Below are 27,557 nucleotides of genomic sequence, written 5' to 3'. Positions count from 1 at the left end.
TAGGTAACACCTGAGGGGGATGAAATGCCACAACTCGTACCCCTTAAATATGATAGAAGCAATGCATATAGCTTCTAAGGGCCTACAAGATGAAGGTTTGACTGACATTGGAACTAGTAGCGTCTCACAAGACTATACCCCACACGATTCGGAAGGCTATGAGGAAGATATAGACCCTAATATTGCCTATGGGATTGATGCACTTGAAGAAAGTCCACAATACTACATGGACGACTATTGGGGACAAGTCAAACCTGTCTATGAAGTAGCTGCTCTTGTAGTAAGAGGCCAAAATATCAATTACACTGCCAAGAGACCACCTCTTTATTGCTATGAGTGTGGAGGTCCACATAGTGCAGCCGAGTGTCTTATTAGGCTACAAAAGAATGCTACACTAATGCAAACCAATCAAGCGAGCATGTCTACAATGCCGGTACTCATGTGTAATCAATGTGGCATAGATCATTTGACTGCCCAATGTTCAAATAATCCAAATGTGTTGAAGATAACGCCATTAAACTTGATTGAGGTTATCGAGGAGCCATCACAAAGTACACATGTGGTACCAGTAAATTTACTCACACGATCAATGCTCCAAAAACAAAATTATATTCTTGAGGAAAGAGACACGGCATCAATTGTCCACTTTCAGAAGAAGAAGAAAACACGAAGGAAGAGATTGCAAAAACCAGCGAAGTCACAGACCCCAGTTCAAAGACCAACATAGGGACTGGAGACGACCCCGTATATATGAATGACGCTGAAGAGGATTCTGATTCAGGTGAAACCATGGAGACCAAAACAACCACTAGGAAAGAAACCAACAAGAAATATCATCATGAGCCACAATGGCCAGGACCCAAGAAGAAGATAGGAACTTACCCAAACCCTACAGAGGAGATCGAGCGAGTCAAGCAATTAAGGAGTTTGGTAGAAGAGACCCAAAGGGATCTAGAGCCAACACCTATGCAGATCCAGATTACACACACAGTGTTCCCTATGCAAGAGCAACCTCACAAAGTCCATAGATCCCTAGCCATACCTAGTGTCATCCAAGAAGAAAGTGACTTGAATTCATGGGAAAGTGGGCGTATTCACTTCTTGTTGGAAAGAATGTTTATAGAGGGACTACCTGACCCTATCAAAGAAATGGAGATCCCATCTTCCCCATGTCAAGGGATTGAAGCCCAAAAGGTGCCATTAAGTATTGCCAAATTGATGGATTTCATGGCTTCAGACTATATGGAGACCAAACTATATGTTCAAACTATATGGAGACCCCGAGCTATTCTTAGCTCTTCGAGCTTTCCTCATGGAGAACTGAAAATTGGGCTACCAGAATTTGCACACATGGATGGAGCTAGGGAGATGCCAATAGAGGAACACTTAGATCCACAACCCAACCTAGATGAAAACTCTGTTGTGGTGTTCGTCTAGCAGCAACCATAGACACTTGGGGAAATAGGGGGAAGACCTAGGTAACACCTGAGGGGGAGTGAGGCGGGTTATGTGACAGTTTTTGGGAACTGCGCTTGGAAGATCTCCAAAGGTTCAATGCCTATAGCACATGGCAGCAAGTCAAGAACTCTGTACACTTTACATGTTTCAGAGGTTAAAAACTATGTAATTATTGTGATTGAGCAGCCAATTGTGTCACTTTGGCATTGTAGGTTGGGACCTATGTCAAAAAGAGGAATGGAAATACTTTCTCGTTATGGTTATTTGCCTGGCTTTTCATCTCAACATTTCTAGTTTTGTGAGCATTGTGTTTATGGTAAGCAAACACAGGAATTGCACAGGTCAAAGAGGAATCGTAGGGACGAACGGTTAGCTCTTGTGCACAGTGATCTATGCGGACCAATGCCTATTTGTCGCTAGGGAGAGTAGCATACTTTTGTACCTTTATAGACGACTATTCTCGCAGAGTATGGGTTTACTTCTTGAAGCACAAGGATGAGCTGCTCAAGGTCTTTAAGACATTCTTGCAACTTGTGGAGAATCGGAGTGGTCAGAAGCTGAGATGTTTAAGGACGGACAATGGTGGAGAGTACGTTTCCAAGGCTTTCCAAGACTTTTGTGAAGAAAAAGGGATAAAGCGGGAACTTACTACACCATACAATCCTTCACAAAATGGAGTTGCAGAACGTATGAATAGAACCATACAAGAGAAGGTCAGAAGCATGTTGTCAAATGCTGAGTTGCCTCATGGATTTTGGGCTGGAACAGTGGCTACAGTAGTCCATTTGATCAATAGGTCTCCTAGTAGGGTTTTGGATAAGAGTGAAGTGGCCGAGGTGCTATGGACAGGCAAGGCACCTTTGTATAAGCATCTCAGATTCTTTGGTTGTGAAGCTTAGAGCCATATTCCTAAGGAGTTCAGGAATAAGTTAGACCGAAAGAGCAAGAAGTGTATATTTCTCGACTACGGAGAATCGAGCGAGATGGGTTACCGGCTTTGGGTTCCTGAGTCCAGAAAAGTTATTCGTAGCAATAATGTGCATTTTAGTGAAGCCAAGTTTCACGCTAAGCCAGAGAAGACAGAGGAGATCAGAAGAGTTGTCTTCAGGGAAGATGGACCTAGTGCTAGCACATCAAGACAGCATGGCCAGGCTCAGGAACAGCCTATAGTGGCTAGAGAGGTAGAATCAGTTGTGGTGAGACGTTCTGAGCATGTCTCCAAACCACCTGATTGTTATGTGACACCTCTAAATTATGTCATGCTCACGGATTGCGGAGAACCATCTTGTTACAAGGAGGCATTACAAGTGGTTGACTCGGAAAAATGGCAGTTGGCCATGCAATCAGAGATGATGTCTCTGCATAAGAATCAAACATGGGATTTGGTTCAATTGCCAGAGGTCAAGAAAGCTCTACCTTGTAAGTGGGTTTACAGGTATAAGCTTACTCCTCATGATAGACAACCAAAATACAAAGCACGGTTGGTTGCTAAGGGTTTTAAGCAAGAACACGGAATAGATTTTGATGAAGTCTTTTCACCAGTTGTCAAGATGACAACATTGAGAAGTGTACTTGCTTTGGTTGCCAAACATGATCTGCATTTACATCAGATGGATGTGAAAACGGCATTTCTTCATGGAGATTTGCATGAGGAGGTTTATATGCAGCAGCTAGAAGGGTATGTTGAGAAAGGCAAAGAGAAATTGGTATGTCGTTTGAGAAAGAGTCTCTATGGTTTGAAACAAGCACCAAGAGAATGGTACAAGAAGTTTCACCAATTTATTCTTTCTCAAGGATACAAGAGAAGTGAGACAGATCATTGCCTGTATACTCGACAAGCTAAGGATGGTAGCTTGATAATCCTCATCTTGTATGTGGATGACATGTTACTTGCTGGTAGACAAAAGGCAAAAATTTCAGCTCTTAAGTCAAAAATGGTAAAGGTTTTTGACATGAAAGACATGGGTGAGGCAAGTCATATATTGGGTATGCGTATCCAGCAAGATAGGTCAAAGAAGATGCTTTACTTATCTCACGAAGAGTATATTAACAAGGTGTTGCAACGTTTCCATATGGACAGGGGAAAGGCATTGATGACACATTTGCCGTCATATGTGAAACTAAGCAACCAAGATTGCCCACAGTCTGAGGTGGAAAAGGTTGAAATGGATACGGTGTCGTATGCGTCTGCATGTGGGAGTTTGATGTATGCAATGATTGCTACACGTCCGGATATTGCATTTGCAATGGGAGTGGTTAGCAGATATATGTCAAATCCCGGCAAGAAACATTGGGAGGCAGTGAGAGGTATCATGAGATACTTAAAACATACAAAGAGTATGCACATATACTATGGTAGTCAGGATTTGAGTGTCAGAGGATACACAGACTCAGATTATGCAGGAGACTTGGATAAGAGGAGATCTACATCAGGCTATGTCTTTACATTGGCTGGAGGTGCCATATCATGGCCATCTCGATTACAAGATTGTAATACGCAGTCTACTACAGAAGCTGAGTATGTTGCAGCAAATGAGACATGCAAAGAAGCTATTTGGCTTGGTAGATTGGTAGCAGACTTGGAAATCAAAGTAGATATGCCAGAGTTATATTGTGATAGTCAAAGTGCTATACAATTGACAAAGAATCCAGTGTTCCATTCGAAGACTAAGCATATTGATGTGAAATATCACTTCATTAGGGAAGTACTTGAAGACAAGCAGATACAACTGATGAAGATCCACACCAAGGGCAATCCTGTTGATCTACTCACAAAGGGACTTCAAGGAGAGGGCTTTGTGCATTGTCGTGAGTTATTGGGCATTGGATAGATAGCAGCCATGTAGATCTTTGTACATTTATGTTCATAGATTTACAATTACTTAAAGTGCCACATTGGACTTTAAGTGGGAGGTTTTTGGGATTAAAGCCCAAGTGGCCTCTTATACGGATATGGTCGGCCGCCCGCCTAACTTGCTTATCACTAACTCTTTGTATATACTCACTTATACTTGTGTGAATAATAAGGTTTTGGAAGATAACCCTTCAAAGAATTCTCTGCATATTGTGTAAGCTCTCTGCCTTTGTATCTCTGTGTGAGTGTGTGTTTGTGTGTGTGAGTCGATCTAAGCTCCGCTCCGCGACTTCAGTACCAGTAAATTTACTCACACGATCGATGCTCCAAAACAAAATTCTTGACGAAAGAGACAGCGCATCAATTGCCCAATCTTAGAAGAAGAAGAAAACATGAAGGAAGAGATTGCAAAAAGCATCGAAGTTAGACCCCAGTGCAAAGACCAACATAGGGACTGGAGATGACCCCGTATATATGAACGACGTTGAAGAGGATTCTGATTCAGGTGAAACCATGGAGACCAAAATGGCCACTAGGAAAGAAACCAACAAGAAAGATCGTCATGAGCCACAATGGCCAGGACCCAAGAAGAAGATAGGAACTTATCCAAACCCTACAGAGGAGATCGAGCGAGTCAAGCAATTAAGGAGTTTGGTAGAAGAGACCCAAAGGGATTTAGAGGCAGCACCTATGTAGATCCAGATTACAGACACAATGTTCCCTATGCAACAACAACCTCACAAAGTCCATAGACCCCTATCCATACCTAGTGTCATCCAAGAAGAAAGTGATTTGAATTCATGGGAAAGTGGGCGTATTCACTTCTTATTGGAAAGAATGTTTACAGAGGGACTACCTGGCCCTATCAAAGAAATGGAGATCCCATCTTCCCCATGTCAAGGGATTAAAGCCCAAAAGGTGCCATTAAATATTGCCAAATTGATGGATTTCATGGCTTCAGACTATATGGAGACCAAACTATATGTCCAAACTATATGGAGACCCCGAGCTATTCTTAGCTCTTCGAGCTTTCCTCAATGGAGAACTGAAAGTTAGGATACCACAATTTGCACAGATGGATGGAGCTAGGGAGATGCCAATAGAGGAGGAACACTTAGATCCACAACCCAACCTAGATGAGAAATTTGTTGTGGTGTCTGTCTAGCAGCAACCATAGACACTTGGGGAAATAGAGCCTAGGTAGCACCTGAGGGGGATGAAATGCTACAACTCGTACCCCTTAAATATGATAGAAGCAATGCATATAGGTTTTGAGGACCTACAAGATGAAGGCTTGACTGACATTGGAACCAGTAGCGTCTCACAAGACTATACCCCACACGATTCGGAGTCAAAATCATCAATTAATATTGACTTTGAGGATGAAGAATCTGAGTTAAATCTTAATGCAAATGTGGGACAAATCATTCAGGCCCAGTGGTACCCTAGATGACAATCTATCCAGGAGAACGGAAGACACGAGTAGAGATTCATCTAGTGATTCTTCACTAGAGATCGGCCGAAATAAAAAATTAGACAAGAAGAGTAAGAGATATAAGAGGCGACGTTATCGAGAAAATGTGCGTGCTAGAATAAATGAAAAGAAATCTACCACGGAATGGCTTAATTATATAGGGGCATGTGATGCTCATTGGAAGCTGGTAGATAACTGGGGTGAATACCTTCAAAGCGTTATGTGGTGTAGTCCACAACCCTTTGACATCACACAGTTAGAGGCTATGGAGAAGCCAAAGTTGAGCCATACCGTAAGGAGACAATAAAATCAAGAGTTAGCTCAACAAAAAAAGGAAGCGGAAGAGAAATCATGGTCCATAGAACAACCATACCCCACACACTTACACCCTACACCTGATCATTTCAAATCCTACACCACAGAGGAATGTAAGGTTGTGTATACAAAGGCTCAAAGAAAACCTATCAATGGAAGCAATGGAGTCTATGACGGTCCAGTGATAGTTAAGGAAATAGAGTTAGCAGACCCAAGAGAATAGTCCAAACCTGTTTTCATTGCCCAAGATCTGACAAAGACTGCGGAGTATGTATTTAAAGGACTTCTTAAGGAATTCAAGGATATATTTTCTTGGACATATCATGATATGAAAGGTGTTCCACCTTCCGTGGTGCAACACACAATCCCCGTGAATAGCATGGCTAAACCAGTCCAGCAAGGACCCTACCCAATGAATCCCAAGTATGCAAAGATTTTTCAAGAAGTGATTGAAAATCTTGTCAAATGAGGATTCATATACCCTATTGAGAACTCAGAATGGGTGTCACCAATAGTGATTGTGCCAAAAAAGAATGGAAAACTCAGTGTGCGTGGATCTCAAGAAGGTCAATGCCACCACTAGGAGGGACCATTATCCCTTGCCATATTCAAAACATGTGCTTGAAAGAGTTGGAGGAAAGGAAGCTTATAGCTTTTTAGATGGGTACTCTGGATACAATCAAATCAAAATTGCACTAGAGGACCAAGCTAAAATAGCTTTTATAACCAAAGTCGGAGTGCTCGCATTTTGTGTTATGGCTTTTGGCTTAACCAATGCTCCTACTACCTTCCAAAGGTTAATAAACTCCGCTTTTAGAGAATATTTGAGGGAGTTTTGTAAAGCTTTCTTAGATGACCTTTGTGTTTATTCTTCTTGGAAAGAACATCTATCATGTCTACGAAAAGTGTTTGAGAAGTGTAGATTGTATCGTATCTCCTTAAACCCTTTTGGAGGCCAATTTTGGGTTAAACATGGAGTCATTTTAGGACATATAGTGTCCAAAAATGGGATTTTTATAGACGGGAGAAAAATCAAAGCCATTGCTGATTTGCCACCACCTACAAATTATAAAGGAGTTCAAAGGTTCATGGGCCATGTTGGTTATTACTGGCGGTTTATTTTAAACTTTGTTGAGATAACTCGTCCTATGTACAAGCTTCTTATTGAGTTCCACTGGACCGCGGAGTGTGACCATGCTTATAAGTCATTGAAAAAGACCTTGACAAGCACTCCCATTCTACAAGTGCCTGATTGGAATGTACTTTTCCATGTGCATATTCATGCATCGAACTTTGCTATTGGGTGTGTTCTAGCTCAACCAGGAGAACATAGATTGGACTACCCCATTACCTTTGCAAGTCGTCAATTGAATGATGCTGAGAGAAACTACACCACTACAGAGTGGGAAGGTTTAGCTATGATTTACACAGTGAAGAAATTTTGCTACTACCTTCTGGCCAACAAGTTTGTTTTCTATGTTGATCATCAAGCCTTGTTGTATCTAGTAAATAAACCTTGCTCCACGGGAAGAATTACACAATGGTTGTTAATTCTTCTTGAGTTTGATTTCACTATTTTGGTGAGACCTAGTAAAAGAAATGTCATGGTGGATCATTTGTCTTGCATACCCAATGGTGAAGCCCTATTGGAGTTGATGATGAATTGCCCGATACTTCCTTATTTCTATTCGAGACCATGCCTAAATGGAGTGAGAAGATTGTGAACTTTCTAGTTAATGGTTTTCCACCCAAGGATCTTCGTAAGGATATAGCTTGAAAACTGTTAAAAGAATGTGAACCTTATTCTCTCATTGCAGGAACTCTCTACAAGCTAGGGAAGGATGATATTCTTAGATGTTGTGCTCGTGAGGATGAGTATTTATACATACTACAAGAAGCCCACATGGGTATATCCGGAGGACATTTTTCAGGGAAACTAACTGCTAGAAAGGTGTTGCAATCAGGCTATTGGTGGTTGCGTCACTTTTTGCAAAAGGATGTGATGAATGCCAACGTTACAAGATCACACAACGAAAGGATAAGATGCCCTTACATCATGTTAAAGTGACTCAACCATTTGAAAAATGGGGTTTAGACTTTGTAGGCCCAATTAGCTTGGCAACTTGTAACATTCAATCTCGCTATATTATCGTTGCCACAGACTATGTGACAAAGTGGGCGGAAGCGAGAGGAACACATAAGGCTGATGCAAGGTCAACTGCAAAGTTTCTCTTTGAGAACATTATTACAAGATTTGGTTGTCCCTTTGAGATTGTGAGTAACAATGGTACTTATTTTATAAATGGAGTGATAAACGAACTCACAACAAACTTCATGATAGCCCACCATAAGTCCACGCCTTATTATCCACAAGCAAATGGCCAAGCTAAGAGCACTAACAAAACCTTAATTTCTATCTTGACCAAAACAATCAAAGCTCATCACAAATTGGGATTTGAAGCTGACATCAGCTCTATGGGCTTATTGTACGTCTTAGAAAGTGGCTATTAATTGTACACCATTCAAAATGGTATATGGCTAAGAAGCAGTTATGCCATGGTAGATGTAATTCCTAGTCTACATGTAGCTTCACAAGAAGGTTGGGATGGTAACCCTTTAGTTGAGCGTTTATCTATCCTTGAAAGGTTAGATGAAGAAAGACAATTGGATGTGCAAAATGCACTTGTGGAGAGAGATAAGAGGAAGAAATGGTTTGACCGTCATCTAAAGAACAAAAATAGCAGTGTTGGTGATAAAGTCCTTATGTATAGAGTGCGAAACGAGAAGAAAAAGTTGAAATATGCGGGAAAAGGACCATATAGAGTATGTGAATCACCCCACACGGTACCATTCGTGTGGAGACTCTTGATGGAGTTGAAACCATTGGATTCCTCAATGGGAACAAATTTAAAAGATAATATGATCCTTTAAGCCAAGAGGAGCTACGTGCCATCCATAAAAAAAAGGCAGCCAAGGCACAGGTAGAGTTGAATAAGATACAATCTCAAGTTGAGGCTAAGAAGCGACAACAATGCATAAGATGCCAACGAGAGGCCAACCTTGGAATTACACATGCATTCCACATTGAAACAGAGGATGATTGGTTGGACTCTGACACACCTCTACAATATCCTTTGAACTAAATAGTGCCTATGGGAAAGTGCTATATAACGCCTTGCTAGACACGAGTAATAAATATAATTTGTTATCATATGGAGTGTGGTGTCAGTTGGGAAATCCATCTCTATCTGCGAGTACTATCCAAGTCAAGGGTGTCAACAAGAAAAAAACTACAATTTTTGGTATCTGGCACACTTCTATCAGTTATGAAAACGGGGTTGTAGCTCAAGACTTTTTGGTCATGCCTAATGGAACTATGGAAGGTCATATAAACCTAGGATGCACGTGGATGATAGCGACCAAATGCACGATTGATTGGGGGACAGGGAGTGTCACAATGCAGAAACAACCTCTTAGCCCTATCACTCAAGCCAGAGTCCCTAAGATATTACCTTCTGAGGAAATAAAGCCAAAAACAATGCATGTCCAAGAGGTTGAACCATATATCCCTATAGCCCAACTCTCTAGAGCTTCAACTTCTGTAGTTGAAACAAAGCTTGAGACACACAAGACACATCCTAATATAGCAAAGAAAACATACAAGTGGGTCCATAAAGCTTCTTTAACAACCATGGCTGATGCTAAAAAACAGGAGCCTTTTAAGAAACGCCCCACTCGCTCCCAGAAATGTAAGAAAATGTGGCATTAGATTCCTAAACGACTATTGGAAGCCCAAGGATACTATCAAGGAAATGATCAAATCTAGGTGCCAAAACGTAAATTGTGTTCTTACCTGTCACTTGACCCATGTGAGTCAAATCCTGTGATGACAAAGTCAATGGAAGATTGTGGGAAAGGAAAAATCACAGGACACTATACACCGGATCCGGAGCTAGTATGTGTCCCAAGCGAGAAAGGCTTGTTTCGCTCATCTCAACCATAGAAAAAACGAATGAAACTTCTTTCTCTTCATGTAGTTCATATACAAAAATAGAATCTTCAACACAACCTCCACCTACCATTGTACATATCCATACAAACAAGAAAGAGTTTTCACCTCTCGTTGTAAGTTCACCACCTACAAAAACGTTGCAAATAAAATCATGGGAGAGTACCTTACCACCCTTCCAACTAGATAAAATGCCTAGGGCGGTCAAAAACTATTGATCAAAGTCTTCATCCATGACAAGTTGGAACAATTGGTTCCAAAAGGTGACGACATCATTCCAAAAGGTATGATCTACCCAAGGAAGGAAGGAGTGTTTGCTGATATTCATCATTCACTCACTCCCCTCTTAACCTTCCTCCCTGACCTCTCAATCTCCCAATGTTAGGGAGTGTATATATAAAGCTCTATACTCACAAGAACAAGATAAAAAAGTAAAAGAGCAAGAGCCACCAAACAATAATCTGGAAACTTACAAGTTCTATATATGACACAAAATCATCAAAACACATTATGCACAAGGACACGCCCTTTTGACACGACCCTTATAATATTTGTACTCTAACCAACATCTATCTATGTGTACAGATATGGCCAGTACGCTAGAGTCGTCCACTCCTCCCTTGAGTGAGAGGTACCCTCTTTACTTTTCACAAGTGTTTCACATAGTCTTTTCGGTGATTGCCTGTGAATGGGATTTGGTACGTATGCAAGCATGTGAGAGGAATTTTGAGGAGTTAGAATGGATGATACGTCTCTTGACCACGACTGATCCATACTTAGTAGAGAGCATCTCTCCCATTGCACAAACGTACCCTTTTGACCAAGATGACTATAGACGTTTAGTGACCTTCTTAGTAAACATTGGTGCCTCTAATGATGAAGAAGATTTACATGATTACATGGATGGCACATATGGTCTCAAGGATTATGAATTAAGTCCTCTAGAAGACTATCGGACAGTCTCCCAAGTGGTCCAATGAGCATTCAGCAGCCCAATGGCTTGCCTGATTCCAATTGGCCAGGAGGCAAAGGGGTCCAATGAGAGTTTAGTTGAATTATTAAATTACCTTAAGCTCTCACAAAAGGGGAAAGGGGGACACACGTCAGAAGGCTATCACTTATGCTGCTTAATTGTCATTGGCTAGCTCTAGGGAGGTCCAATGGGAGGACAGCAAGAGCAAATAGCAAGGGGGCTTGCCCAAGAGAGAGAGGGGGGGCTGATTTTTGCAAGGCATTATCACACACACACTCACACAATCTCATGTGTGAAGAAAAGAAGACTATATCTTCCCAAGCTTTAATGGAGAGCTCATCACCTACTCCAAGCTTGTGAGATAGAAGCCTACATCGACACACTCTTGGCATGTGGATGCAAATCCAACCAAGAGCCAAGCTTCAATGCATGCTCATCTCCTCTACCATGCTAATTACTAAGCAAAGCTATGCTAATATGAGTGATTATGTGGAGATGTACATCTTTCTCGTAAGATACTCCTTCCTCTCAATCTACTCTCATACCCTGCTAGCTATCGCCATCTTCAAAGGTGTGTGAGGTCTTGGGTCTGAGACCGGGGATAATTGATGTTGTGTTTGCTAAGTGTTTTGCTTAGTGCATGAAGCTTTCATCTTCATTGCACTAGCTAGTCTTGAAGGAACACAAAGAATTGTATTGTACAATGTCTCTCTTGATGGGAGAAACCATAATACAAAGCCTTTTGGAGGGGGGACCGGCTCCATGCAAATCCGGTCATCAACTGTTGTCAATAGCTTAATTTCTCTCTCTTTTGAAAGTATTGTTCATGCTATCTAACGTTATGCTTTTTGTTGCTCTCTCCACCCAAGCACTCTTGTAAATCTCATTAGGAATCTATTCTAATGAAATGCCCACTATGTTCATGCTAATTTCCGCTACACACAAGTTTTTAGGCCATTAAATGTTACATGATCTATGCTGTGAAAAAGTATAGACATTACCTATTAGCCAACAAATTTGTGTTCTTTGTGGACTACCAAGCTTTATTGTACTTGGTCAACAAGCCATGCAACACAGGAAGAATAATGAGATGGTTCATCATTCTTTTGGAATTTGATTGCACTGTAATTGTAAAAAAGGGCACCACACACCAAAGTGCAGATCATTTATCAAGTATTATTTTAGGAGAACCACCAAAAGGGATAGATGATGATCTACCAGATGCATATCTGTTCTCCGTGGAAATAGTTGCGTCCTCCTGGGCTTAGTCGCCAACTGCTCCAGCACACGCCTACTCACTTTCTCTGAATTCAGTGAGGTTTGGAGAGCATTCACAGGTCAACAAATATTTCAGGCATACTCGTAGAGCTCAATCTGCTCAGATTTCTGATTCGGGCTCATTTCGGCCTTTGTTTCCACTACAGGCAGGTCTACACATGCAATTTCATCATTTTGTGCAGAATTTTTGTCATTGCCGTTTTCTGCATAACAGGTGCCTTACAGTCTTCTACGGTTTGTGCTATATAGCACGTGTTGTTCTCGCTTTGTTTCTCCTCTTTTTGGACAGTTTTCACATCAGGTGCAGCATTTACCATGGCTGACAACAACACATATGTGTTCAAGATGTTTGTTGTTGAGGACAGGTTGGATGCGGGCAATTACCCTATGTGGGCTTATATGATGCAACACGTTCTTGTGCCAAAGGGCGTCTAGAATATTATGCAAGGCATTGATGTACGTCCTGGTTCTGAGGATGTAGGCGATGTTGAGGATGTAGCAGGTCTTGATGCAAGGATTGCTGCTATTAGAGTTATTTTGCCTACGGCAGAATAATCTCGTTGGGATGTAAAGGATGCACATGCTCATGCATTGATTGCATTGTCTGTGAAGCGCACCATTTTTCCTCACATTCATTTAGCAAAATCTGCAAAACGGGCTTGGGATATTTTGGTTGGTCTTTATTCAAGTCGCAATGAGGCTAAAATTGCTTTGTTGCGTAAAGAGCTGGAGTCGAAGATTATGCATGAGGAAGATGATATGGATACTTTCCTTGCTCGTGTCAAGGATATCAATGAGAAACTTATTTCTGCAGGTGAAGTCATTTCAAACAGTTCCCTTGTGCAGACTGTTCTTGATGCCTTACCAGATTCTTACCAGACTTTTGCTAGTACTTGGAGACTTATGACCCAAGGAAATCCTGAAGTTGTCAAGTTTGATGCATTATGCACATTGCTATTACAAGAGTCACTTTCCAGAAAAAACAGGACTAGATAGCGTGCAGTTGAACAAGCTTTTATTGCTTCTCAAAGAAAGGGTGGTAACAGCCATGCAGCCACTTCTTATGGTTCTGCTGTGAGTGACAAAACTTATGTTCCCAATGCTTCTGCTGGCAGCACCTCGTCTGGCAATTCTGGTGATAAGGGCAAAAAGAAGATGCTTTGTCATTATTGTAAAGCTAATGATCACTTGATCAAGGAGTGTCCTAAGTTGAAGGCCAAAGAGGCTAAGAAGAAAGAGGGTGGTTCCACTGCAAATGTTGGTTCCACAACAAATGCAACCATTGTTGAGTCTTATGTCAAAGGAGATTGTGATGCTGATGTTGATGCAGAATGGGATTTTAGTGCAAAGTGCATTTACAATCCTGTTATCCATGATCCATGCATGTCAGTTACTGCAGATTCACATGTGTGGTATTTTGACAGTGGTGCTACAAAGCACATTACTTCACATCGTGAATTGTTCACCTCTCTCGAGTCTGTCCCTTATGGGAATTCAGTCACTTGTGCCAACAATACCTCTTATCCGGTCAGGGAGTTGTAAAGATTGTGCTTAGTGCTGCAAATGGCAGTTCTTTCACACTTATTGATGCACTTTATGTACCTGGGATCAAGAAGAATCTTTGCATGTATTTGCACTTGCTAGACTTGGACTTGTAGTCAAATTTGTGGATGACAGATGTGTAGTTCATGATTTCAATTTTGGTGATGAAATTGTTGCATCTGGGCTTTTGTGCCTTTGGGCTGTATAAGCTCACTTTGTATGACAAGTGTGGACAAAATTTTGCAAATGCAGTTGCAGATTCAAGGGCTATTTCAGATGAAAAACTTTGGCATGCACGTTTTGGTCATCTGAATTCTGCTAGTTTGCTGCATTTGCAAAAATTTGATATGGTTGCTTCTTTGCCGCCTCTTGAAGCACCTGTCAACATGTTTGTGAAGCTGTATTTTGCGTAAAAATGTAGCGTTCTAAGTTTTTAAAGGATGATTCAGTTAGTGCCACATGCAGTTTGCAGCTTATGCATAGTGATGCTTGTGGGTCCATGCAAACTCCGTCCTTGGGCAATTACCTATACTTCGTGACTTTCATTGATGATTACTCCAGGCATGCATGGGTATTTCCACTTAAACAGAAGTCCAAAGTTTTTATGTGCTTCAAAAAATTCCTGGCTATGGCTGAAAATGTCTCGAAATGTATTATGGGCACCCTCCGTTCCGATCGACGGGAGGAATATATGTCTCATGAATTTAATGCATTCCTGGCTAGCGTGGGATAAAACACCAATGTACAATGCCTTATACACCTCAGTAAAATGGTGTTGCTAAGTGGAAAAACAAGCCACTTACGGAAATGGAACGATGTATGGTCAAAAGTCAAGCTTTGCCGCATTCTTTTTGGCTTGTGGCCATCATGTGTGCCACTTATGTACTAAACAAGTGTCCTACAAAAGCTTTGCAATCTATTACTTCATATGAAGCATGGCGTGATAGAAAGCCTTCTATTGAGCACATGCGTGTTTTTGGTTGTTTGGCATATGCTTTGGTGCCAAAAACACAGCGCTGAAAATTGGATGATAAGGCTGTCAAATGTATTGTTGTTGGTTATAGTGCTGAAAGCAAAGGTTACAGGTTGTATCATCCGCAAACAAACTATATTCTGGTTTCACGGGATGTAGTGTTTATGGAAGATTTTGTTCAGCCCTTGCTGTCATGTACTAGAGATAGCAATGTATGCTCACAAGACATTTATGACACTTTGTTGCCTCTTTTCAATGGTGAAAATGCGAATGTAAATTCCAATGAGGCAAATGTACAGGCTATGGGGGTTTCTGAAAATGTTATAGATCAGCCTATTACTGATGTAGATGTACATGATGTACATGATGGGGAAAGGGCTGAAAATGAGCAGGCTAGAGGTATGTCAAAATGACTGGTGCATACATTGCGTGACACTAAATTGAATGCACCTTTGTCTAGTCGTACTCGTTCAGGCTCTCACCATGCATCTTATGCATCAAATTGTTATGCTTTGGCTGTGTCTAGCTTACATGATGTTGAGGAACCTCTATCTTTTGATGAAGCACAGAATTCAAAAAATTGGATGGCTACCATCCCAATCAGAATATGATGCACTTATAGAAAATGACACATGGACTTTATGTGATTTTACTCTTGGCAAAAAGGCCATTGGTACAAAGTGGGTTTACAAGTTGAAACGCAAGCTGGATGGTGAGATCGATCGCCATAAGGCTTGACTTGTTGCAAAGGGTTATGCACAGCAAAAAGGCATAGATTATGAAGAGACTTTTGCTCCCACTTGTCATATGACTACTGTGCGTATTCTATGTGCATTGGCAACTCGTTTTGGTTGGGATGTACATCAATTAGACGTTGTTACTTCTTTCTTGAATGGTGACATATTTGAGGAAGTTTATGTAACATAGCATCGCGGTTTTGTCCAGAAAGGACAAGAGGACAAAGTGTGCAGATGTAAGAAGGCTTTGTATGGGTTGAAACAATCTTCTCGTGCTTGGTATGAGAAAGCGGACACTCATTTGGTCAAACAAGGCTTTTGTAACAGTCCAACAGAAAGCAATATTGCTGAATTTAAGGCTGATTTGAATGCTACTTTCAAGATGAAAGGTTTGGGGCTGTTGCGTCATTACTTGGGCATACAGTTTAAGTAGTACGATGGTGGTATTGCCTTGTGTCAAAAAACTTACACAAAGACATTGCTATGTAAGTTTGGACTTGAAGATTGCAAACCTATATCCACTCCCATGGAAACAGGTTTAAAATTGAGTCTTCATGATGTTGGTGATCGTGCAGATGTCACGCTTTACCAAACTGTTGTTGGATGCCTCATTTATGTATGCAACACAAGGCCGGATATTCAGTTTGCAATCTCACAGGTCAGCAGATTTATGCATAGCCTAGGGTCTAAGCATTGGCAAGCTGTCAAGAGGATTTTCCACTACCTTAGTGGCACTTTACATCTTGGCTTGTTTTATCCCAAGGGGGGATCATCGCCACCAGACTTACATGCTTTTTCGGACTCAGATCGGACTCAGATTGGGCTGGTTGTTTTGACACGTGAGTGTCCACAAGTGGTTTCTGTTTCATGCTTGGTAGTTCATGTATATCATGGTTGAGCAAGAAGCAACCGACTATGGATAGTTCAAGTTGTGAGGCTAAGTATAGGGCAGTCTTCACAGCTACCGTTGAGTGTGTATGGTTCAGACGTCTTATGGCTGATTTGGGCGTTGGACAGGATACTGCCAACGCTATGTACACTGACAGTCAGAGCGCATTGGCAGTTGCAAGGAACCCAGTTTTTCATGCTCGCACAAAGCACATTGAGGTGCATTACCACTATGTCAGGGAGAGGCTCTCAGCAGGAGAGATCAGCTTGGCTTATGTGCCAACACAGGACAACCTTGCATATATTTTCACAAAGGCATTGTCTTGTGAGAAGCTTGAAGCTTTCCGCAGATCTTTGGGCTTACTCCCCTTTGTGGGCTGATCATGTCCTCAGGGCATGGCACTTCCCTTTACTCATGTGCCAGCTCTCATTCACCGCATCACTTTAGGAGGGATTTGTTACCATATACATGTGGTGGTGATGTGTGTGAACATACTAGGACCGCCGGGGCATTTTTTCCCTCTTTGGGAGGTTTTTCCCCCCGTGCATTGTATATACCCCTATCACTCTAGGACTATCTATCTTTCTATTGCACACTAAGTAATATACTCTCATTTGTGTGCCTTGAGCTTCCTTCGTCTTCTCCAAGCTGTGTACGTTCCCTTGCAACCCTAATTCCAACAAAAAATGTCAACCAGGGTAGATAGCATGCCTTTAAGACCAATGATGGGGGCTAGAGCTTTTGCAAAATGGGTCATACATTTTATCGGACCAATACAACCACCTGCTTATAAAACTCAAGCTCAATATATCATTGTAGCTACAGACTATTTGACCAAGTGGGCAAAGGCTAAGGCAACTAGGAAGAATAATGCTAGAACCACAGCCGCATTCTTGTATGAGAATGTATTCACAAGATGTGGACTTCCAACAAAAGTTGTCAGTGATAGGGGAACTCGTTTCCTCAATGAGGTAATTGAGTATCTGCTGATTGAGTTTATGGTCATCCATAACAAATCCGCTCCATATCATCCACAAGCAAATGGACAAGCTGAGCATACAAATAAAATTCTTAGCTCGGTATTGACTAAAGTGGTTAGTTGAAGACGAACTGATTGGGAAATGAATCTACATGCCACTCTATGGGCTTATAGAGTTTCATTTAAGACAGCTTTAAATGCTACACCCTTTAACCTTGTTTATGGTCTTGAATCAATGCATTTTTTTGTGCATAACCTTTAGCAACAAGTCGAGCCTTGTAGCCATCAATCTCACCATCCGGATTGATTTCAACTTGTAAACCCACTTTGTACCAATGGCCTTTTTGCCAAGAGGCAAGTCACATAAAGTCCACGTGTCACTTTCTATAAGTGCATCATATTTTGATTGCATGGTAGCCATACAATTTTTTGAATTTTGTGCTTCATCAAAAGAAAGAGGTCCCCCCTCATCACATAAACAAGAAACAACCAAAGCATAACAATCTAGTGCATAAGATGCATGGAAAGAACTTGAACGAGTATGACTAGACATAGTTGGATCCACTTTAGTGTCATGCAAAGTTTGCACCAGCCATTTTTGCATACCTCTAGCCACCTAATTCTCATCCCTTTCCACATCAAGTACATCATGTACATCTGTATCAGTAATAGGCTGGTTCATAACATTTCCAGAAACCCCCCATAGGTTGTATATGTGCCTCATTGGAATTTACATTCAAGTTTCCACCATTAAAAAGAGTGAATAAAGTGTCATAAATGTCCTGTGAACCTACATTATTGTCTCTGGTAGATGATAACAAAGGCTGGACACAATCTTCCACAACACAACATCTCCTGCAACCAAGATACATTTTATTTATGGATGGTATAACATATAACCTTTGCTTTTAATATTGTAACCAACAAAAATTCATTTAACAACCTTATCATCCAATTTTTTTGCGCTACGTTTGTGGCACCAAAGCATAAGCTCAACAACCAAAAACATGCATGTGATCAATAGATAGCTTTTTATTATGCCATGCTTCATAAGGAATCTTAGACTACAAAGTTTTTTTAGGATGCTTGTTAAGTACATGTGTAGCACACATGATATCCTCAAGCCAAAACGAATGTGGCAAAGCTTGACTCTTGACCATACATCGTGCCATCTCCATAAGCTACCTATTTTTTCTTTCAACAACACCATTTTGTTGAGGTGTATACAGAATGGTCCATTGGTGTTTTATCCCATTTTTAGCTAGAAATACATTAAACTCATGAGACATATACTCCCCCCCTCGATCTAAATGGAGGGTGTCCATAGTGCACTTAGAGATATTTTCAACCATAGCTAGAAATTTCTTGAAGCACATGAAAGCTTCAGACTTAGCTTTAACTGGATAAACCCATGCATGCTTGGAGTAATCATCAATGAAAGTCATGAAGTATGGGTAATTGCCTAAGAATGGAGTTTGCATAGGCCCACAAACATCACTATGCACAAGTTGCAAATTGCATGTAGCCCTTACTGAACCATCCTTTGGAAACTTTGAACGCTGCATCTTATCCAAAATACAACCTTTACAAACATGCTTAGAAGTTGCTTCAAGAGGGGCGACAAAGAAGCAACCACAGCAAATTTTTGCCACACAACAAACTAGCAAAATTTAGATACCCAAAATGTGCATGCCAAAGTTTTGCATCTAAAACAGCCTTTGAATCCACAATTGGATTTGCAAAATTCTACCCACACTTGTCATACAAAGTGAGCTTATACAGCCTACGACACAAAATGCCAGATGCAACTATTTCATCACCAAAATTGAGATCATGAACTGTACATATGTCATCAACAAATTTGACAACAAGACTAAGCCTTGCAAGTGCAGATACAGACAATAGGTTCCTTTTAATACCTTTTACATAAAGTGCATCAACAAGTATGAAAAATTTTCCATTCCCATCTATTAGCATAACCTTTTCAACTACTTTGATTGGATAAGAGGCATTGTTGGCACAAGTGATTGTATTCCCATGAGGGATAGACCCGAGAGAGGTAAACAAGTCACGCTGTAAAGTAATGTGCTTTGTAGCACCATTATCAAAGTGCCACACATGTGAATCAGCCAGCAACTGACATACATGGATCGTGGGCAAAAGGATCATAAGTACACGTTGCACTAAATGCCCACTCTGCATCTACATTAGCATCACAATATCCTTTCCTAGAAGATTCTACAATAGTTGCACTTGTACTGGAGCCAGCCTCTTTCTTCTTGTCCTCTTTAGCCTTCAACCTAGGACATTTCTTTATCAAGTGATAATTAGCCTTGCAATAATGGAAAACATATCTTCTTTTTTCCCTTTTCACCAGAATTCCCAGACAAGGTGCTACCAGTAGAAGCATTAGGAACATAAGATTCTCCACTCAGTGAAGAACCATGCAAATTGGCTACATTGCTATCACCACCTTTTCTTTGAGCAACAACAAAATCATGTTCAATTGCATGTTGTTTAGCCTTATTATTTCTTGAAAGTGTCTCTAGAAATGGCAATGTGCATAAACTTGACAACTTGAGGGGTTCTTTGGGTCATAAGTCTCCCGGTACTAGCAAAAGTCTGGTAAGAATCTGGCAATGCATCGAGAATAGTGTGCACAAGTGGGTTGTCAAAAATGACTTCACCTATACAAATGAGTTGCTCATTAATATCCTTGATACCAGCAAGGAAAGTGCCTATGTCATCTTTCTCTTTCATAATCTTCGAGTCTAGCTCTTTACACATCAATGCAATTTTAGCCTCATTTGTGACTTGCATAAAGATCATCCAAAGTATCCCAAGCCTGTTTTGGTGATTTTGCTAAGCGAATGTGAGGAGTAATAGTATGCTTCACAGATAATGCGATCAATGCATGAGCTTGTGCATGTCTAACATCCCAACAAGCTTGATCAGTCGTAAGCAAAACAACTATAGCAACAACCGACTTGCCAAGACCTACAACGTCCTCAACAAAGCATGTATTCACGGAAGGCGGATGTACAACAATGCCTTGCACAACATTCCAAACGCCCTTTGACACAAGAAAGTGTGTCTTCGTGTAAGCCCACATTGAGTAGTTGTCCCCATCTGGTATATCCTCAACAACAAACATCTTGAAAACATTTGTGTTGTAGTCAACCATGGCAAGTGATTGCACCTGAAGACTGCCAAAAAAGAGGAAAAACGAAGCAGGATTGACACATGCTATGTAGCATAACCCAAAGAGGACTATAAGAGACTTTTATACAAATAATTTTGCAGTCACAAAATTTATGCACAAAAGGTCAAAATTACATGCGTAGTACTACCTATAGTGAAAACGAGGCCGAAATGAACCCAAATCAAAATTTTGAGCAAACTAAGCTCTACGAGCTTGCTCAAAGTATTAATTGACTTGTTGATGCTTACCAAAGCTCACCCAAATTGGTGAAAGTAAGCATGTGGGTGCAAACAATGCTAGCGACTATGCCCGGGAGGACGCAACCTACTATGATGGAGTTAGGGTTGTAGGGATGCACGGATGCCCTGGAGAAGGTGAAGAAGCTCAAGGCATGTCATAAAACATAATATCTAACTTTACCAAATGATTTTCTCATATTAAACTGATCACTTAATATGGGAAGATAAAAGGGGAACAAGAGTTAGTATATATATATATATATATATATATATATATATATATATATATATAAGTGTGTGTGTGTGTGTGTGTGTGTGTGTGTGTGCTTCTAGACCTATCTCAACAGGGGACCGAAAGGAGAAATGGTTGCATCTTAATAGGGGTCCAAAAGGAGACGGTGTACCAAAGAGCAATGTGCAATAAGTGCTTCTAGATTTACCTCAACAAGGGACCAAGAGGAGAGATGGTTACATCTCAAAAGGGGTCCAAAAAACGGAGGTAGTCTATCAAAGAGCAACGTGCATCTAATGGAGCTTAAAATACCTTATGGTTAGCTTCATTAAAGACCTCCAAAAGTTAGTGTTAAAAGTCCTTTGACCTTACACAAGCTAGGGCTAACCTCGAGGTGGGAATTGTACCCAAGCATGAGGTGCTAAGATGCTTAAAGTGGTTGTGGGAACCTTGCCCAAAGCTTAAGGTGTTTTTTATGCTTAAATGACTAAGGTTTTTGAAATGTTAAATTCAAAGATAAATTCTCAAGAGGCATGAACGTCCATGCTTGATTGACTAAAGCTTGAAGTATTCAATTCAAAGCAAATGACATAAGAAGCATAAAAGACACATGCTTGCTTAATTGACTAAGTCCTTGAAATATTCAGTTCAACCAAATGACTTAATAAGCATAAAAGACACATGTTCAAATGATCCTCCACATGTGGCCCTTATGATGTGTTTGAATGCTATTGGTTAGGTTTTAAAGGGGTCCAATGAGAATTTAGATACATAAAAATAAATAATTAAGTTCTTTCTCTCAAAAAGAAAAAAGAGGACACATGTCCAAATGAAATAATAAAATAATACGAGAGAGAGAGAGAGTGAGAGAGAGAGGTGGACCAAGCATGAGAGGGGGGGTATACTCTCCCACACACACACACATTCTCTCATTGTGTGGAGTGCAAAATGCAAGAGCTCCATCTCCTTCTCCAAGCTTGTGGAGAAGTGGAGAGCCTACACCAACACTCTTGGCTATTGAATGCAAATCCAACCAAGAGCCATGCTTCAATGCTTAAGCTTGTTATCGTCTTCATCTTCATTACTATGCTACTATGCTATGCTAAGCAAGAAGAGTGATTATAAGTGAGGAACTATTTCTTTCTCCTATGGAATGTTTCTTCTTCCTCTTTCGTACCCTCATTCCCTGCTAGCTCTCTCCACCTTCGAAGGTGTTTGAGGCCTTGGGACTGAGGCTTGGGATAGTTAATGCTTTTTGTAAAGTTTATGTTAAACTCATGATGCATGAAGCTTTCCATCTTCATAGCATCACCAAGGTCACAAGGAACACAAAGATTGTATTCTAACAAAGTCTCTCTTGAAGGAAGAATCTATAATACAAACGTCTTTTGGAAGGGGGACCGGCTCCAAGTAAATTTGGTGCTCAACTATTGTCATGTTCTCTAATACTCTCTCTCGCAAAAGTATTGTTCATGCCAAGTTAATTAAGTACTATGTTTATGTTTCTACTATCAATTAAGTTCACCCTTTATGTTCTCAAAGTGATCTCACAAAAATGCTCACCTTAATTCTCTTAATTCTGCTATTCTCAAAGGTCATAGGCCATTCCCATTACATTGGTATCAGAGCATTTGGTTTCTCTTTTTTTACTTAAGAAGAGAGGTCCTTAAGTAGCCTATTAATGGTTGATTTTGTTAATTATATTAGGGTAAGTGGGATTGGGATCTATTATCGGTTTTGTTGAGCCCACTATGTGGGATATGGTGCACACCTCAGGAGCTTTGGTTTTAATAATGGGGTCTTTTTAGACTTGCCTATGGCTTTACCATTATTGAGCCATAAGAAGTTCAAAAGAAGCTATCCCTCAGCAATTCTGCTATGTTAGACCCACCCCACTACTCTCTATAATTAACCAATTCGAGATGTGGGTGTACATACTTAAGTGCTTATTTTCAAAGGCTAAGAGGAGTAGCAACTAAGGTTTTGAGTTGCCAAATAATACACTAAGTAAACACATAAGTATAATTAGCATGGCTGAAAATAACCAAGAGAGTATAATGAACATTGATAACTTTGATTTTGCACATGAAGGTGCTAATGATGATGCCCCCATGTTTATCAATTATCTTGTTACTAGGTTGCATCAAGCTATGGGCAACCCTACTTTGCAAGCCAAAGTTACCCAATAACTTCTTGCTTATGGGATTTCCCTTCCTCTCCAAGAGGAGAGAGAGTTTATGAGGCCTCTTGATGAGACTCTCGAAAGAAGACTCTCTCCCATAAGAGAGGAGGAATCCAAAGAACGAGAAAGAAGTGAATCCCTAAGTTCCTCTAAAGATGTGGCCCCATGAAGACGGTGGTCTAGACTATCGCCAACTCCTCCCAAGAGGAAACGGTCAACTCATAGTCCTTCTCCTTGTCGTTCCGAAAGGGAAGAGAGGACCTTCCTCCTCTTTCAACGAAAGCAATAGTTATTCTCTTAGAGAATACAAGAGGAGACGACATTGCAAAACTTACGTTGCATGGCGAAGGTCCCAAAGAATTAAGAAATTCAAAGGGGGAGGAAAGAGTATCTCTTTTCTCACCTATGATGGCACCTTTGGTGCCACCAACAAAGTATTGGCCTTCATCCAACAATTTGATGAGACCTTTGGAAACAAGGGCTTCACGGAGTCCTCCAAGCTACACCATGTAGCTATGCACTTCCAAAAATCTACTCGTCAATCGTGGGCTAGCCTTCATGACAACGGCGAGGCCCCAAAGACATGGAGAACTCTACGAGTTTCCACATGAAGTAATTCCTTGCAAGCGATGCAAACGACAAAGTGCTTACCGAATGGCGAAGTTTGAAGCTACTCTTCAACGAGTCTATCCACAAATTTGTAGACAAGTTTTGGGGTTTACATCCCAAAACTACAGTCTTTCAAAGGATAGACTTCTTCAAACAAAAGCAACAATTTTGTGTGGTATTACCTGAAGAAATGGCCGAGTATGTCAACTCACAACGGCCTAGCACTATGACCGAAGCCATCCACCACACTATGGTTGCTTCAAGGATCAATTTCCAACAAGGGGTGAGAAGAAATTTCAAGCCCATGGAAAACAAGGATCGAAATGAATCTAAAGGGAAGAGCAATGCTCAAAACTCTTCCCAAGGCAACACCAACACCAACAACAACAAAGACAAGGAGAAAGGATCTTACAAAGGTAAAAAAATAAGCTCTCTCCCAAAGAATTAGAGGCCTTTCGTAAAAACCATAAATGCTTTAAGTGTGGGGAGCAAGGACATGGTTATCATTCTTGCCCCAAAAGAAATGTTTGCAATGACACTCCTAGAGCTTCCCTGGTTGAAGCTCCAAAAGAGGATACTCATTGCAAAGGCTCATTCCTCTCCTATGCTTCGGGGAAAGTAAGAGAGCATGATGCCTTCATCTTGTTTGACCCTGGCTCTACTCACAACTTCATATTAACGGAGTTGGCCACCAAGTTGGGTATTCAAGCTTTTGAGATGGGAGATATTGTAACTGCTGACACAGCTTTCAAGGGATAGCAAGCCTCTGTTACTCCCTTGATTGGGAAGTTGAGGCTTCATGTCCAAAGCTACGTCGACAAAGAAGCATTTTTTTTTCTCTCTCCTCTCCAACATGAGGATGTTATCCTAGGGGCACCATGGTTCAATCGCATGGCTGCCAACATGAAGCTCCTTGAAAGGAGAATCTACTTCACCTACAGGAAACAGAGCATGTACGTAGATGCTAACAAGTCGGGGAACACCATATCCCTCGTAAATATGCTTGCTTTTGATAAGTCAATGAAAAGCTCTATTTTTAAATATATGATTTTTGTTAGAGAATCTGTAAACGATTATAATGTTTTCACAAGTAGCAATAAAGGGAATCAAGAGGAATTAGAGTTGTCTAGTTTCCTAAATGGATTCCAAAATGTTTTCAATGATGACATCTCTAGTGAGCTACCTCCAAAGTGAGGGGATGATGAGACCATGCAATAGAGCTTCTACTAGGAAGCTCAGCTCTTGATAAACCTCCTTATTGAATTTCACAAGCTCAACAAAAGTAGATCATGAAGCAATTGCATGAATTGGTGAAAAAAGGGATGGTGAGGCCTAGCTCCTCTCTATTCTGTTCACCACTACTTTTAGTGAAAAAGAAAGATGACACATATCACGTGTGTCGACTTTAGAGCACTAAAGACGATCACTGACAAATGCTCCAGCTGCATTCAAACTTACGATGTACAAAAATCTTCAGGCCACTCAAATTTTCTTGAGGAGTACAAGTGACACCTCCAGGTAATCTTTCAAGTTGTGAGAGAGAATACGCTTTTCATTAATCAAAAGAAAAGTGAATTTTTCCTACAAGACATTCAATATTTAGGTCACATTATCTATCAAGATGGTATATTTATGAATCCATCAAAGTTGGAGGTAATAAAAGCATGGCCTAATCCAAGGAATCTACATGAGCTAAGAAGATTTATTGGCATGTGTGCATACTATAGACGCTTCATAGTAAAATTCTCTCAAATAGCAGGACCATTTCATGACTTAACAAGGAAGAATGTTAAGTACTCATGGACTGCTAAAGAACAAAATGCTTTTGACAAGCTCAAAGAGAAGCTTACCTCTCAACTAGTCCTTATGTTTCCGGATCTCTCAAAGCCGTTTGAGGTCCAATGTGATGCTTGTGGTGATTGCCTTGGAGCAGTTTTGCTTCAAGAAGGAAATGCCATAGCATATTAGAGCCGAAGGCACAATGTCGATGAACGGGTCTTGGGCATATACAAAAAAGAGCGTTTAGTTGTTCTACATGCCCTAGACACATGGAAGCACTATCTCTCCGGGGCTCCATTCATCCTACAAATGGATCACAAAGTCTCAAGTACTTCATGACGAAAACCAAGCTTTCCGACAAACAAATGAGGTGGGCAAATTTTCTTTCGCAATTTAAATTTCATATTGCTCACATTGCTGGCAAGCACAATCAAGTAGTCGATGCACTTTCACAACGGCCAAGGGTAAAAGTGGCAAGCACAATCAAGTGGTCGATGCACTTTCACAACGGCCAAGGGTAAATGTGGTGTCTATAGCAACTCACAATGATCTATCTTTTATGATAGATGAGAATGCTACTAACCAAGGCTTTAGTAGGTAATTACAGCCTTTGCATCAGGAAAGAAAAAAAGAACCATTTACCTTAAAGGATGGTTATCTTCCAAATGGCAATAGGCTATGTTTTGCTCACCCATACAATAAGAAAGTCATGTATGAATCCCATGTTTCTCCTTATATTGGGCAAAGAAGGATTCCATAATCTACTCTTCAAGGGGTAGAAATGTATTTCTGTTGGTCTACCATGAAAAGTAAACATACAAGAGTATGTTTCAAAATGCATGATGTACCAAAAATTGAAATTTGATTGAGGGAAGCAAATTGGATTGTTTCAGCCGACATGCTTAGCAAGAAAACACACTTTATGCTTGTCAAAAAGACTATTAAGGCACATCAAACGGTAACCCTCTCTAGATCTCAAATTTTCAAGTATCATGGCTTGCCAACATCCATAGTGTTGGACAAAGGTCCTAGAATGACCAGTAATTTCTAGAAGGGTCTCTTTGAAAATCTAGGAAGTAGATTAAATTTCTCTTTTGGTCTATCATCCAGAAACGGATGACCAAAGTGAAATAACTAATCTAATGATTTTTGAATCTACTAAAAGCATATGTCATGGAAGTAGATCAATGTTCTCAATGAGGAAGTATCTACCTCTTATAGAGTATGCGTACAATGACATTGTACATACTTCTATGGGGAAAGCACCTTTCGAAGTTAAAGAGGGAAGATCCAAAAGTCTCCTACTACTTAAGGTATATGTGAAGATCTTCACTGCTGATGAATATAGCCGAGACTTATAAGAATCTTTTCCAAAGAGTAAAAAGGGTTATATCCATCTTACAGCAAAGGCAAAAAGGGTTGCTGCTAATAAGCACAAAATAATCTTAGCCTTTAAGAAAAATGATTGGGTTTTGCTAAAGTTTCTCAAGGCTCATCTAAGGCATACTACGAGTAAGATTCTTACAGGCCACCAAGAGTATTATGCTAAACTAGCAAAAAGATACTATAATCCTTTTTAAAGTCTTAAGCCAATCAATGAGATGGCTTATCAATTAAAGTTGCCCAACCATTAGCTCATTCACAATGTTAACCATGTGAGCCTACTCAAGCCTTACAAAGGGGAGCCACAAAAAGAACCAATAATGGAGGACCCGCTAGAGATCGAAGATCAAGAAGAGGTGTTGCATCCCGAATCAATTCTTTGACACACGAAGACAAGGTACTAAGAAACGGTAAGATTATCCAATGATATCTTGTTAAGTGTAAGAATTA

This window comes from Adiantum capillus-veneris, chromosome 7 (genome assembly GCF_014529385.1).
Source record: "Adiantum capillus-veneris isolate H3 chromosome 7, ASM1452938v2, whole genome shotgun sequence".
Classification (NCBI taxonomy): Eukaryota; Viridiplantae; Streptophyta; class Polypodiopsida; order Polypodiales; family Pteridaceae; genus Adiantum; species Adiantum capillus-veneris.
Note: the sequence above shows the minus strand (reverse complement) of the source record.